Below are 16,601 nucleotides of genomic sequence, written 5' to 3' on the forward strand. Positions count from 1 at the left end.
GGCACTTTCCTTAGGCTTCCACACACACATTTGAAATGGCTTCTATCCTCGTGAAACAAGACGAGAGCTGAAAGGTGCCTTCTGCACAGACTTGCTTTTCACACTTAAGCATATGGTACTTTCCCCAGGCTTCCACACGTGCATTAGGTATCCCTTCCTTAAGCAAGAAACAATACGTGAGTGGAGAGATACATTCTACAGAACCTTGTTTTCAGAGTTAGGTCCATAACCCATGCGTTATGCTTCCACACCCACTTTGGAAACTGCTTGTATAGAGGTCAGGAATGGTGTTCGCTTGAAAGACGGTTTCCCTACGTAATGCTGCTTCTTGGAGTTAAGGATATGGCCCTCTCCTTATGCCTCCACACGTACGTTTGGAAACTCTACTGACCTCATGACCCCATGTGCTAGCTGAAAGATCCTTTTCACACAGACTTATTTCTCAGAGATGAGTCCAGGGCACGGCACTTTCATTAGGCTTCCACAGCCACTTTTTGAAATGGTTCTCTTTCCAGGATAGAAGATGTTAGTGGAAAGCTGTCATATCCGCAGATTTGCTTTTGCCAGTTAAGTACATGGCACTTTCCTTATTCATTCACACACACACGGTTGAACATGCTTCTCTCCCTTCGGGAAAGAAGTTGTTTGTTGAAAGATGCTTTCTCGCCGTTGTTTGTTTTTTTTTGTCCTGAGAGTTACGTGTATGCACTTTTTCCTTAGGCTTCCGCACACAGCCTTGAAAAGCCTTGTGTAAGCTGTGAGTTGAAAGATGCGTTCTTTCCACGCAGACCTCTTTCTAAGAGCGAAGCATATACCACTTTTCCTTGGGCTTCCACACACACTTTTGAAAAACGTCAGGAAAGCCGTCAGTTAAAGGACGAGTTTGGTACAGTGGATTTTCATAGGGGTAAGTATATAGGGCACTTTCCTTAGGCTTCCACACACACATTTAAAATGGCTTCTATCCTCGTGAACCAAGTCGGGAGCTGAAAGGTGCCTTCTGCACAGACTTGCTTTTCACACTTAAGCATATGGTACTTTCCCCAGGCTTCCACACGTGCATTAGGTATCCCTTCCCTAAGCACGAAACAAGACGTGAGTGGAGAGATGCATTCTACAGAACCTTGTTTTCAGAGTTAGGTCCATAACCCATGCGTTATGCTTCCACAGCCACTTTGGAAACTGCTTGTATAGAGGTCAGGAAAGGTGTTCGCTTGAAAGACGGTTTCCCTACGTAGTGCTGTTTCTTGGAGTTAAGGATATGGCCCTCTCCTTATGCCTCCACACGTACATTTGGAAACTCTACTGACCTCATGACCCCATGTGCTAGCTGAAAGATCCTTTTCACACAGACTTGTTTCTCAGAGATGAGTACCGGGCACGGCACGTTCCTTGTGCTTCCACCACGACTATTCAAAATGCTCCTGTCTTCAAGGAGAAGGATGTTAGGTGGCAGACGGTTTTGGAAAAGTGAGGTTGCTTCTTCGAGGGAGGTATACGGCACTCTCCTTACGCTTCCACGCATACGTATGGAAACGCTTCTGGGTTCACGACAGAAGACGTCAGTTGAGAGCTGCCACGTTTCTCAGAGTTAGGTCTATGGAACTTTCCCTACGCGTTCACACGCAGTACTCAGATGGCTTATCCCGTTTCTATGGTCAGGAAGGAAGTGGCACGGTCTCCCTCTGTGTTCCTGTCTGATTACAGTCCGGCCTCGGTCAGGTGACCCAGATCCATTTGACCATCCAGGGCTTTGCCTTTGGCTTCTAGTCTTGAAGCCCTCAGGGGCCCCTGCCGCTCTGAAGGCAGGGGGCGCCGTAGTGTCCTGAGGGCTGAGTGGAGGGCTGGCAGTAAGGGGAGGCTCGGGCTACGGGCAGTATAGGGCACTCTCCGTGGGCGTCAATGCCAACTTTTCTGAAAATCCTTCTCTCTCCAGATAAATGATGTTCGCGGAAAGCCGGTGTCGCCACAGGGTGGTTCCTTAGCACTTTCCTTATGCCTCCACACTGCACTTGCGAGAACGCGTCTACCTTCGTGAAACGCCTTGTTAGGGGAGCTTGCATTCTAGCCGGGCTTGTTTCTCGGAGTTCGGTATTTGGCACCTTCCTGAAGCTTTCCCACGCAGCTCTGAAATTGCCTGTGGCTTCCGGAAAGATGTTAGCTGTGAGACTGTTTCTCTAAAGGGCTGTGTCTTGGGCTTAAGTACAGGCCACTTTCCTTAGGCTTCCACAGATACCTTGGGAAACTCCTCTAACTTCCTGGAACAAGATGTGAGGTGACGGATCCAGTTGACAGAGCCTTGATTCTCGGAGTAAAGTGTACGGCACTTTCATTATGCTTCCACAGCCACTTTTGGAAATGGTTCTCTTTCCAGGATAGAAGATGTTAGTGGAAAGCTGCCGTATCCACAGACTTGCTTTGGCCAGTTAAGTACATGGCACTTTCCTTATTCATTCACACACACACGGTTGAACATGCTTCTCTCCCTTCAGGAAAGAAGTTGTTCGTTGAAAGACGCTTTCTCGCCGTTGTTTGTTTTTTTTTTCCTGAGAGTTACGTGTATGCACTTTTTCCTTAGGCTTCCGCACACAGCCTTGAAAAACCTTGTGTAAGCTGTGAGTTGAAAGATGCGTTCTTTCCACGCAGGCCTCTTTCTAAGAGCGAAGCATATCCCATTTTTCCTTGGGCTTCCACACACAATTTTGAAAAACGTCAGGAAAGCCGTGAGTTGAAGGATGGATTTGCTACAGTGGATTTTCATAGGGGTAAGTATATAGGGCACTTTCCTTAGGCTTCCACACACACATTTGAAATGGCTTCTATCCTCGTGAAACAAGACGGGAGCTGAAAGGTGCCTTCTGCACAGACTTGCTTTTCACAGTTAAGCATATGGTACTTTCCCCAGGCTTCCACACGTGCATTAGGTATCCCTTCCTTAAGCAAGAAACAATACGTGAGTGGAGAGATACATTCTACAGAACCTTGTTTTCAGAGTTAGGTCCATAACCCATGCGTTATGCTTCCACACCCACTTTGGAAACTGCTTGTATAGAGGTCAGGAATGGTGTTCGCTTGAAAGACGGTTTCCCTACGTAATGCTGCTTCTTGGAGTTAAGGATATGGCCCTCTCCTTATGCCTCCACACGTACGTTTGGAAACTCTACTGACCTCATGACCCCATGTGCTAGCTGAAAGATCCTTTTCACACAGACTTATTTCTCAGAGATGAGTCCAGGGCACGGCACTTTCATTACGCTTCCACAGCCACTTTTGGAAATGGTTCTCTTTCCAGGATAGAAGATGTTAGTGGAAAGCTGTCATATCCGCAGACTTGCTTTTGCCAGTTAAGTACATGGCACTTTCCTTATTCATTCACGCACACACGGTTGAACATGCTTCTCTCCCTTCGGGAAAGAAGTTGTTTGTTGAAAGACGCTTTCTCGCCGTTGTTTGTTTTTTTTTGTCCTGAGAGTTACGTGTATGCACTTTTTCCTTAGGCTTCCGCACACAGCCTTGAAAAGCCTTGTGTAAGCTGTGAGTTGAAAGATGCGTTCTTTCCACGCAGACCTCTTTCTAAGAGCGAAGCATATACCACTTTTCCTTGGGCTTCCATACACACTTTTGAAAAACGTCAGGAAAGCCGTCAGTTAAAGGACGAGTTTGCTACAGTGGATTTTCATAGGGGTAAGTATATAGGGCACTTTCCTTAGGCTTCCACACACACATTTAAAATGGCTTCTATCCTCGTGAACCAAGTCGGGAGCTGAAAGGTGCCTTCTGCACAGACTTGCTTTTCACACTTAAGCATATGGTACTTTCCCCAGGCTTCCACACGTGCATTAGGTATCCCTTCCCTAAGCACGAAACAAGACGTGAGTGGAGAGATGCATTCTACAGAACCTTGTTTTCAGAGTTAGGTCCATAACCCATGCGTTATGCTTCCACAGCCACTTTGGAAACTGCTTGTATAGAGGTCAGGAAAGGTGTTCGCTTGAAAGACGGTTTCCCTACGTAATGCTGTTTCTTGGAGTTAAGGATATGGCCCTCTCCTTATGCCTCCACACGTACATTTGGAAACTCTACTGACCTCATGACCCCATGTGCTAGCTGAAAGATCCTTTTCACACAGACTTGTTTCTCAGAGATGAGTACCGGGCACGGCACGTTCCTTGTGCTTCCACCACGACTATTCAAAATGCTCCTGTCTTCAAGGAGAAGGATGTTAGGTGGCAGACGGTTTTGGAAAAGTGAGGTTGCTTCTTCGAGGGAGGTATACGGCACTTTCCTTACGCTTCCACGCATACGTATGGAAACGCTTCTGGGTTCACGACAGAAGACGTCAGTTGAGAGCTGCCTTGTACCCCGCCACGTTTCTCAGAGTTAGGTCTATGGAACTTTCCCTACGCGTTCACACGCAGTACTCAGATGGCTTATCCCGTTTCTATGGTCAGGAAAGAAGTGGCACGGTCTCCCTCTGTGTTCCTGTCTGATTACAGTCCGGCCTCGGTCAGGTGACCCAGATCCATTTGACCATCCAGGGCTTTGCCTTTGGCTTCTAGTCTTGAAGCCCTCAGGGGCCCCTGCCGCTCTGAAGGCAGGGGCGCCGTAGTGTCCTGAGGGCTGAGTGGAGGGCTGGCAGTAAGGGGAAGCTCGGGCTACGGGCAGTATAGGGCACTCTCCGTGGGCGTCAATGCCAACTTTTCTGAAAATCCTTCTCTCTCCAGATAAATGATGTTCGCGGAAAGCCGGTGTCGCCACAGGGTGGTTCCTTAGCACTTTCCTTATGCCTCCACACTGCACTTGCGAGAACGCGTCTACCTTCGTGAAACGCCTTGTTAGGGGAGCTTGCATTCTAGCCGGGCTTGTTTCTCGGAGTTCGGTATTTGGCACCTTCCTGAAGCTTTCACACGCAGCTCTGAAATTGCCTGTGGCTTCCGGAAAGATGTTAGCTGTGAGACTGTTTCTCTAAAGGGCTGTGTCTTGGGCTTAAGTACAGGCCACTTTCCTTAGGCTTCCACAGATACCTTGGGAAACTCCTCTAACTTCCTGGAACAAGATGTGAGGTGACGGATCCAGTCGACAGAGCCTTGATTCTCGGAGTAAAGTGTACGGCACTTTCATTATGCTTCCACAGCCACTTTTGGAAATGGTTCTCTTTCCAGGATAGAAGATGTTAGTGGAAAGCTGCCGTATCCACAGACTTGCTTTGGCCAGTTAAGTACATGGCACTTTCCTTATTCATTCACACACACACGGTTGAACATGCTTCTCTCCCTTCAGGAAAGAAGTTGTTCGTTGAAAGACGCTTTCTCGCCGTTGTTTGTTTTTTTTTTCCTGAGAGTTACGTGTATGCACTTTTTCCTTAGGCTTCCGCACACAGCCTTGAAAAACCTTGTGTAAGCTGTGAGTTGAAAGATGCGTTCTTTCCACGCAGGCCTCTTTCTAAGAGCGAAGCATATCCCATTTTTCCTTGGGCTTCCACACACAATTTTGAAAAACGTCAGGAAAGCCGTGAGTTGAAGGATGGATTTGCTACAGTGGATTTTCATAGGGGTAAGTATATAGGGCACTTTCCTTAGGCTTCCACACACACATTTGAAATGGCTCCTATCCTCGTGAAACAAGACGGGAGCTGAAAGGTGCCTTCTGCACAGACTTGCTTTTCACAGTTAAGCATATGGTACTTTCCCCAGGCTTCCACACGTGCATTAGGTATCCCTTCCTTAAGCAAGAAACAATACGTGAGTGGAGAGATACATTCTACAGAACCTTGTTTTCAGAGTTAGGTCCATAACCCATGCGTTATGCTTCCACACCCACTTTGGAAACTGCTTGTATAGAGGTCAGGAATGGTGTTCGCTTGAAAGACGGTTTCCTTACGTAATGCTGCTTCTTGGAGTTAAGGATATGGCCCTCTCCTTATGCCTCCACACGTACGTTTGGAAACTCTACTGACCTCATGACCCCATGTGCTAGCTGAAAGATCCTTTTCACACAGACTTATTTCTCAGAGATGAGTCCAGGGCACGGCACTTTCATTACGCTTCCACAGCCACTTTTGGAAATGGTTCTCTTTCCAGGATAGAAGATGTTAGTGGAAAGCTGTCATATCCGCAGACTTGCTTTTGCCAGTTAAGTACATGGCACTTTCCTTATTCATCCACGCACACACGGTTGAACATGCTTCTCTCCCTTCGGGAAAGAAGTTGTTTGTTGAAAGACGCTTTCTCGCCGTTGTTTGTTTTTTTTTTCCTGAGAGTTACGTGTATGCACTTTTTCCTTAGGCTTCCGTACACAGCCTTGAAAAACCTTGTGTAAGCTGTGAGTTGAAAGATGCGTTCTTTCCACGCAGGCCTCTTTCTAAGAGCGAAGCATATCCCATTTTTCCTTGGGCTTCCACAAACACTTTTGAAAAACGTCAGGAAAGCCGTGAGTTGAAGGATGGGTTTGCTACAGTGGATTTTCATAGGAGTAAGTATATAGGGCACTTTCCTTAGGCTTCCACACACACAGTTGAAATGGCTTCTATCCTCGTGAAACAAGACGGGAGCTGAAAGGTGCCTTCTGCACAGACTTGCTTTTCACAGTTAAGCATATGGTACTTTCCCCAGGCTTCCACTCGTGCATTAGGTATCCCTTCCTTAAGCAAGAAACAATACGTGAGTGGAGAGATACATTCTACAGAACCTTGTTTTCAGAGTTAGGTCCATAACCCATGCGTTATGCTTCCACACCCACTTTGGAAACTGCTTGTATAGAGGTCAGGAATGGTGTTCGCTTGAAAGACGGTTTCCCTACGTAATGCTGTTTCTTGGAGTTAAGGATATGGCCCTCTCCTTATGCCTCCACACGTACGTTTGGAAACTCTACTGACCTCATGACCCCATGTGCTAGCTGAAAGATCCTTTTCACACAGACTTATTTCTCAGAGATGAGTCCAGGGCACGGCACTTTCATTAGGCTTCCACAGCCACTTTTGGAAATGGTTCTCTTTCCAGGATAGAAGATGTTAGTGGAAAGCTGTCATATCCGCAGACTTGCTTTTGCCAGTTAAGTACATGGCACTTTCCTTATTCATTCACACACACACGGTTGAACATGCTTCTCTCCCTTCGGGAAAGAAGTTGTTCGTTGAAAGACGCTTTCTCGCCGTTGTTTGTTTTTTTTTTTCCTGAGAGTTACGTGTATGCACTTTTTCCTTAGGCTTCCGCACACAGCCTTGAAAAGCCTTGTGTAAGCTGTGAGTTGAAAGATGCGTTCTTTCCACGCAGGCCTCTTTCCAAGAGCGAAGCATATACCACTTTTCCTTGGGCTTCCACACACACTTTTGAAAAACGTCAGGAAAGCCGTCAGTTAAAGGACGAGTTTGCTACAGTGGATTTTCATAGGGGTAAGTATATAGGGCACTTTCCTTAGGCTTCCACACACACATTTAAAATGGCTTCTATCCTCGTGAACCAAGTCGGGAGCTGAAAGGTGCCTTCTGCACAGACTTGCTTTTCACACTTAAGCATATGGTACTTTCCCCAGGCTTCCACACGTGCATTAGGTATCCCTTCCCTAAGCACGAAACAAGACGTGAGTGGAGAGATGCATTCTACAGAACCTTGTTTTCAGAGTTAGGTCCATAACCCATGCGTTATGCTTCCACAGCCACTTTGGAAACTGCTTGTATAGAGGTCAGGAAAGGTGTTCGCTTGAAAGACGGTTTCCCTACGTAATGCTGTTTCTTGGAGTTAAGGATATGGCCCTCTCCTTATGCCTCCACACGTACATTTGGAAAGTCTACTGACCTCATGACCCCATGTGCTAGCTGAAAGATCCTTTTCACACAGACTTGTTTCTCAGAGATGAGTACCGGGCACGGCACGTTCCTTGTGCTTCCACCACGACTATTCAAAATGCTCCTGTCTTCAAGGAGAAGGATGTTAGGTGGCAGACGGTTTTGGAAAAGTGAGGTTGCTTCTTCGAGGGAGGTATACGGCACTTTCCTTACGCTTCCACGCATACGTATGGAAACGCTTCTGGGTTCACGACAGAAGACGTCAGTTGAGAGCTGCCTTGTACCCCGCCACGTTTCTCAGAGTTAGGTCTATGGAACTTTCCCTACGCGTTCACACGCAGTACTCAGATGGCTTATCCCGTTTCTATGGTCAGGAAGGAAGTGGCACGGTCTCCCTCTGTGTTCCTGTCTGATTACAGTCCGGCCTCGGTCAGGTGACCCAGATCCATTTGACCATCCAGGGCTTTGCCTTTGGCTTCTAGTCTTGAAGCCCTCAGGGGCCCCTGCCGCTCTGAAGGCAGGGGGCGCCGTAGTGTCCTGAGGGCTGAGTGGAGGGCTGGCAGTAAGGGGAGGCTCGGGCTACGGGCAGTATAGGGCACTCTCCGTGGGCGTCAATGCCAACTTTTCTGAAAATCCTTCTCTCTCCAGATAAATGATGTTCGCGGAAAGCCGGTGTCGCCACAGGGTGGTTCCTTAGCACTTTCCTTATGCCTCCACACTGCACTTGCGAGAACGCGTCTACCTTCGTGAAACGCCTTGTTAGGGGAGCTTGCATTCTAGCCGGGCTTGTTTCTCGGAGTTCGGTATTTGGCACCTTCCTGAAGCTTTCCCACGCAGCTCTGAAATTGCCTGTGGCTTCCGGAAAGATGTTAGCTGTGAGACTGTTTCTCTAAAGGGCTGTGTCTTGGGCTTAAGTACAGGCCACTTTCCTTAGGCTTCCACAGATACCTTGGGAAACTCCTCTAACTTCCTGGAACAAGATGTGAGGTGACGGATCCAGTCGACAGAGCCTTGATTCTCGGAGTAAAGTGTACGGCACTTTCATTATGCTTCCACAGCCACTTTTGGAAATGGTTCTCTTTCCAGGATAGAAGATGTTAGTGGAAAGCTGCCGTATCCACAGACTTGCTTTGGCCAGTTAAGTACATGGCACTTTCCTTATTCATTCACACACACACGGTTGAACATGCTTCTCTCCCTTCAGGAAAGAAGTTGTTCGTTGAAAGACGCTTTCTCGCCGTTGTTTGTTTTTTTTTTCCTGAGAGTTACGTGTATGCACTTTTTCCTTAGGCTTCCGCACACAGCCTTGAAAAACCTTGTGTAAGCTGTGAGTTGAAAGATGCGTTCTTTCCACGCAGGCCTCTTTCTAAGAGCGAAGCATATCCCATTTTTCCTTGGGCTTCCACACACAATTTTGAAAAACGTCAGGAAAGCCGTGAGTTGAAGGATGGATTTGCTACAGTGGATTTTCATAGGGGTAAGTATATAGGGCACTTTCCTTAGGCTTCCACACACACATTTGAAATGGCTCCTATCCTCGTGAAACAAGACGGGAGCTGAAAGGTGCCTTCTGCACAGACTTGCTTTTCACAGTTAAGCATATGGTACTTTCCCCAGGCTTCCACACGTGCATTAGGTATCCCTTCCTTAAGCAAGAAACAATACGTGAGTGGAGAGATACATTCTACAGAACCTTCTTTTCAGAGTTAGGTCCATAACCCATGCGTTATGCTTCCACACCCACTTTGGAAACTGCTTGTATAGAGGTCAGGAATGGTGTTCGCTTGAAAGACGGTTTCCCTACGTAATGCTGTTTCTTGGAGTTAAGGATATGGCCCTCTCCTTATGCCTCCACACGTACGTTTGGAAACTCTACTGACCTCATGACCCCATGTGCTAGCTGAAAGATCCTTTTCACACAGACTTATTTCTCAGAGATGAGTCCAGGGCACGGCACTTTCATTTCGCTTCCACAGCCACTTTTGGAAATGGTTCTCTTTCCAGGATAGAAGATGTTAGTGGAAAGCTGTCATATCCGCAGACTTGCTTTTGCCAGTTAAGTACATGGCACTTTCCTTATTCATTCACACACACACGGTTGAATATGCTTCTCTCCCTTCGGGAAAGAAGTTGTTTGTTGAAAGACGCTTTCTCGCCGTTGTTTGTTTTTTTTTGTCCTGAGAGTTACGTGTATGCACTTTTTCCTTAGGCTTCCGCACACAGCCTTGAAAAGCCTTGTGTAAGCTGTGAGTTGAAAGATGCGTTCTTTCCACGCAGACCTCTTTCTAAGAGCGAAGCATATACCACTTTTCCTTGGGCTTCCACACACACTTTTGAAAAACGTCAGGAAAGCCGTCAGTGAAAGGACGAGTTTGCTACAGTGGATTTTCATAGGGGTAAGTATATAGGGCACTTTCCTTAGGCTTCCACACACACATTTAAAATGGCTTCTATCCTCGTGAACCAAGTCGGGAGCTGAAAGGTGCCTTCTGCACAGACTTGCTTTTCACACTTAAGCATATGGTACTTTCCCCAGGCTTCCACACGTGCATTAGGTATCCCTTCCCTAAGCACGAAACAAGACGTGAGTGGAGAGATGCATTCTACAGAACCTTGTTTTCAGAGTTAGGTCCATAACCCATGCGTTATGCTTCCACAGCCACTTTGGAAACTGCTTGTATAGAGGTCAGGAAAGGTGTTCGCTTGAAAGACGGTTTCCCTACGTAATGCTGTTTCTTGGAGTTAAGGATATGGCCCTCTCCTTATGCCTCCACACGTACATTTGGAAACTCTACTGACCTCATGACCCCATGTGCTAGCTGAAAGATCCTTTTCACACAGACTTGTTTCTCAGAGATGAGTACCGGGCACGGCACGTTCCTTGTGCTTCCACCACGACTATTCAAAATGCTCCTGTCTTCAAGGAGAAGGATGTTAGGTGGCAGACGGTTTTGGAAAAGTGAGGTTGCTTCTTCGAGGGAGGTATACGGCACTTTCCTTACGCTTCCACGCATACGTATGGAAACGCTTCTGGGTTCACGACAGAAGACGTCAGTTGAGAGCTGCCTTGTACCCCGCCACGTTTCTCAGAGTTAGGTCTATGGAACTTTCCCTACGCGTTCACACGCAGTACTCAGATGGCTTATCCCGTTTCTATGGTCAGGAAAGAAGTGGCACGGTCTCCCTCTGTGTTCCTGTCTGATTACAGTCCGGCCTCGGTCAGGTGACCCAGATCCATTTGACCATCCAGGGCTTTGCCTTTGGCTTCTAGTCTTGAAGCCCTCAGGGGCCCCTGCCGCTCTGAAGGCAGGGGGCGCCGTAGTGTCCTGAGGGCTGAGTGGAGGGCTGGCAGTAAGGGGAGGCTCGGGCTACGGGCAGTATAGGGCACTCTCCGTGGGCGTCAATGCCAACTTTTCTGAAAATCCTTCTCTCTCCAGATAAATGATGTTCGCGGAAAGCCGGTGTCGCCACAGGGTGGTTCCTTAGCACTTTCCTTATGCCTCCACACTGCACTTGCGAGAACGCGTCTACCTTCGTGAAACGCCTTGTTAAGGGAGCTTGCATTCTAGCCGGGCTTGTTTCTCGGAGTTCGGTATTTGGCACCTTCCTGAAGCTTTCACACGCAGCTCTGAAATTGCCTGTGGCTTCCGGAAAGATGTTAGCTGTGAGACTGTTTCTCTAAAGGGCTGTGTCTTGGGCTTAAGTACAGGCCACTTTCCTTAGGCTTCCACAGATACCTTGGGAAACTCCTCTAACTTCCTGGAACAAGATGTGAGGTGACGGATCCAGTCGACAGAGCCTTGATTCTCGGAGTAAAGTGTACGGCACTTTCATTATGCTTCCACAGCCACTTTTGGAAATGGTTCTCTTTCCAGGATAGAAGATGTTAGTGGAAAGCTGCCGTATCCACAGACTTGCTTTGGCCAGTTAAGTACATGGCACTTTCCTTATTCATTCACACACACACGGTTGAACATGCTTCTCTCCCTTCAGGAAAGAAGTTGTTCGTTGAAAGACGCTTTCTCGCCGTTGTTTGTTTGTTTTTTCCTGAGAGTTACGTGTATGCACTTTTTCCTTAGGCTTCCCCACACAGCCTTGAAAAACCTTGTGTAAGCTGTGAGTTGAAAGATGCGTTCTTTCCACGCAGGCCTCTTTCTAAGAGCGAAGCATATCCCATTTTTCCTTGGGCTTCCACACACACTTTTGAAAAACGTCAGGAAAGCCGTGAGTTGAAGGATGGGTTTGCTACAGTGGATTTTCATAGGGGTAAGTATATAGGGCACTTTCCTTAGGCTTCCACACACACATTTGAAATGGCTTCTATCCTCGTGAAACAAGACGAGAGCTGAAAGGTGCCTTCTGCACAGACTTGCTTTTCACACTTAAGCATATGGTACTTTCCCCAGGCTTCCACACGTGCATTAGGTATCCCTTCCTTAAGCAAGAAACAATACGTGAGTGGAGAGATACATTCTACAGAACCTTGTTTTCAGAGTTAGGTCCATAACCCATGCGTTATGCTTCCACACCCACTTTGGAAACTGCTTGTATAGAGGTCAGGAATGGTGTTCGCTTGAAAGACGGTTTCCCTACGTAATGCTGCTTCTTGGAGTTAAGGATATGGCCCTGTCCTTATGCCTCCACACGTACGTTTGGAAACTCTACTGACCTCATGACCCCATGTGCTAGCTGAAAGATCCTTTTCACACAGACTTATTTCTCAGAGATGAGTCCAGGGCACGGCACTTTCATTAGGCTTCCACAGCCACTTTTGGAAATGGTTCTCTTTCCAGGATAGAAGATGTTAGTGGAAAGCTGTCATATCCGCAGATTTGCTTTTGCCAGTTAAGTACATGGCACTTTCCTTATTCATTCACACACACACGGTTGAACATGCTTCTCTCCCTTCGGGAAAGAAGTTGTTTGTTGAAAGATGCTTTCTCGCCGTTGTTTGTTTTTTTTTGTCCTGAGAGTTACGTGTATGCACTTTTTCCTTAGGCTTCCGCACACAGCCTTGAAAAGCCTTGTGTAAGCTGTGAGTTGAAAGATGCGTTCTTTCCACGCAGACCTCTTTCTAAGAGCGAAGCATATACCACTTTTCCTTGGGCTTCCACACACACTTTTGAAAAACGTCAGGAAAGCCGTCAGTTAAAGGACGAGTTTGGTACAGTGGATTTTCATAGGGGTAAGTATATAGGGCACTTTCCTTAGGCTTCCACACACACATTTAAAATGGCTTCTATCCTCGTGAACCAAGTCGGGAGCTGAAAGGTGCCTTCTGCACAGACTTGCTTTTCACACTTAAGCATATGGTACTTTCCCCAGGCTTCCACACGTGCATTAGGTATCCCTTCCCTAAGCACGAAACAAGACGTGAGTGGAGAGATGCATTCTACAGAACCTTGTTTTCAGAGTTAGGTCCATAACCCATGCGTTATGCTTCCACAGCCACTTTGGAAACTGCTTGTATAGAGGTCAGGAAAGGTGTTCGCTTGAAAGACGGTTTCCCTACGTAGTGCTGTTTCTTGGAGTTAAGGATATGGCCCTCTCCTTATGCCTCCACACGTACATTTGGAAACTCTACTGACCTCATGACCCCATGTGCTAGCTGAAAGATCCTTTTCACACAGACTTGTTTCTCAGAGATGAGTACCGGGCACGGCACGTTCCTTGTGCTTCCACCACGACTATTCAAAATGCTCCTGTCTTCAAGGAGAAGGATGTTAGGTGGCAGACGGTTTTGGAAAAGTGAGGTTGCTTCTTCGAGGGAGGTATACGGCACTTTCCTTACGCTTCCACGCATACGTATGGAAACGCTTCTGGGTTCACGACAGAAGACGTCAGTTGAGAGCTGCCACGTTTCTCAGAGTTAGGTCTATGGAACTTTCCCTACGCTTTCACACGCAGTACTCAGATGGCTTATCCCGTTTCTATGGTCAGGAAGGAAGTGGCACGGTCTCCCTCTGTGTTCCTGTCTGATTACAGTCCGGCCTCGGTCAGGTGACCCAAATCCATTTGACCATCCAGGGCTTTGCCTTTGGCTTCTAGTCTTGAAGCCCTCAGGGGCCCCTGCCGCTCTGAAGGCAGGGGGCGCCGTAGTGTCCTGAGGGCTGAGTGGAGGGCTGGCAGTAAGGGGAGGCTCGGGCTACGGGCAGTATAGGGCACTCTCCGTGGGCGTCAATGCCAACTTTTCTGAAAATCCTTCTCTCTCCAGATAAATGATGTTCGCTGAAAGCCGGTGTCGCCACAGGGTGGTTCCTTAGCACTTTCCTTATGCCTCCACACTGCACTTGCGAGAACGCGTCTACCTTCGTGAAACGCCTTGTTAGGGGAGCTTGCATTCTAGCCGGGCTTGTTTCTCGGAGTTCGGTATTTGGCACCTTCCTGAAGCTTTCCCACGCAGCTCTGAAATTGCCTGTGGCTTCCGGAAAGATGTTAGCTGTGAGACTGTTTCTCTAAAGGGCTGTGTCTTGGGCTTAAGTACAGGCCACTTTCCTTAGGCTTCCACAGATACCTTGGGAAACTCCTCTAACTTCCTGGAACAAGATGTGAGGTGACGGATCCAGTCGACAGAGCCTTGATTCTCGGAGTAAAGTGTACGGCACTTTCATTATGCTTCCACAGCCACTTTTGGAAATGGTTCTCTTTCCAGGATAGAAGATGTTAGTGGAAAGCTGCCGTATCCACAGACTTGCTTTGGCCAGTTAAGTACATGGCACTTTCCTTATTCATTCACACACACACGGTTGAACATGCTTCTCTCCCTTCAGGAAAGAAGTTGTTCGTTGAAAGACGCTTTCTCGCCGTTGTTTGTTTTTTTTTTCCTGAGAGTTACGTGTATGCACTTTTTCCTTAGGCTTCCCCACACAGCCTTGAAAAACCTTGTGTAAGCTGTGAGTTGAAAGATGCGTTCTTTCCACGCAGGCCTCTTTCTAAGAGCGAAGCATATCCCATTTTTCCTTGGGCTTCCACACACACTTTTGAAAAACGTCAGGAAAGCCGTGAGTTGAAGGATGGGTTTGCTACAGTGGATTTTCATAGGGGTAAGTATATAGGGCACTTTCCTTAGGCTTCCACACACACATTTGAAATGGCTTCTATCCTCGTGAAACAAGACGAGAGCTGAAAGGTGCCTTCTGCACAGACTTGCTTTTCACACTTAAGCATATGGTACTTTCCCCAGGCTTCCACACGTGCATTAGGTATCCCTTCCTTAAGCAAGAAACAATACGTGAGTGGAGAGATACATTCTACAGAACCTTGTTTTCAGAGTTAGGTCCATAACCCATGCGTTATGCTTCCACACCCACTTTGGAAACTGCTTGTATAGAGGTCAGGAATGGTGTTCGCTTGAAAGACGGTTTCCCTACGTAATGCTGCTTCTTGGAGTTAAGGATATGGCCCTCTCCTTATGCCTCCACACGTACGTTTGGAAACTCTACTGACCTCATGACCCCATGTGCTAGCTGAAAGATCCTTTTCACACAGACTTATTTCTCAGAGATGAGTCCAGGGCACGGCACTTTCATTAGGCTTCCACAGCCACTTTTTGAAATGGTTCTCTTTCCAGGATAGAAGATGTTAGTGGAAAGCTGTCATATCCGCAGATTTGCTTTTGCCAGTTAAGTACATGGCACTTTCCTTATTCATTCACACACACACGGTTGAACATGCTTCTCTCCCTTCGGGAAAGAAGTTGTTTGTTGAAAGATGCTTTCTCGCCGTTGTTTGTTTTTTTTTGTCCTGAGAGTTACGTGTATGCACTTTTTCCTTAGGCTTCCGCACACAGCCTTGAAAAGCCTTGTGTAAGCTGTGAGTTGAAAGATGCGTTCTTTCCACGCAGACCTCTTTCTAAGAGCGAAGCATATACCACTTTTCCTTGGGCTTCCACACACACTTTTGAAAAACGTCAGGAAAGCCGTCAGTTAAAGGACGAGTTTGGTACAGTGGATTTTCATAGGGGTAAGTATATAGGGCACTTTCCTTAGGCTTCCACACACACATTTAAAATGGCTTCTATCCTCGTGAACCAAGTCGGGAGCTGAAAGGTGCCTTCTGCACAGACTTGCTTTTCACACTTAAGCATATGGTACTTTCCCCAGGCTTCCACACGTGCATTAGGTATCCCTTCCCTAAGCACGAAACAAGACGTGAGTGGAGAGATGCATTCTACAGAACCTTGTTTTCAGAGTTAGGTCCATAACCCATGCGTTATGCTTCCACAGCCACTTTGGAAACTGCTTGTATAGAGGTCAGGAAAGGTGTTCGCTTGAAAGACGGTTTCCCTACGTAGTGCTGTTTCTTGGAGTTAAGGATATGGCCCTCTCCTTATGCCTCCACACGTACATTTGGAAACTCTACTGACCTCATGACCCCATGTGCTAGCTGAAAGATCCTTTTCACACAGACTTGTTTCTCAGAGATGAGTACCGGGCACGGCACGTTCCTTGTGCTTCCACCACGACTATTCAAAATGCTCCTGTCTTCAAGGAGAAGGATGTTAGGTGGCAGACGGTTTTGGAAAAGTGAGGTTGCTTCTTCGAGGGAGGTATACGGCACTCTCCTTACGCTTCCACGCATACGTATGGAAACGCTTCTGGGTTCACGACAGAAGACGTCAGTTGAGAGCTGCCACGTTTCTCAGAGTTAGGTCTATGGAACTTTCCCTACGCGTTCACACGCAGTACTCAGATGGCTTATCCCGTTTCTATGGTCAGGAAGGAAGTGGCACGGTCTCCCTCTGTGTTCCTGTCTGATTACAGTCCGGCCTCGGTCAGGTGACCCAAATCCATTTGACCATCCAGGGCTTTGCCTTTGG

This window comes from Halichoerus grypus, chromosome 6, assembly GCF_964656455.1.
Source record: "Halichoerus grypus chromosome 6, mHalGry1.hap1.1, whole genome shotgun sequence".
Lineage (NCBI taxonomy): Eukaryota > Metazoa > Chordata > Mammalia > Carnivora > Phocidae > Halichoerus > Halichoerus grypus.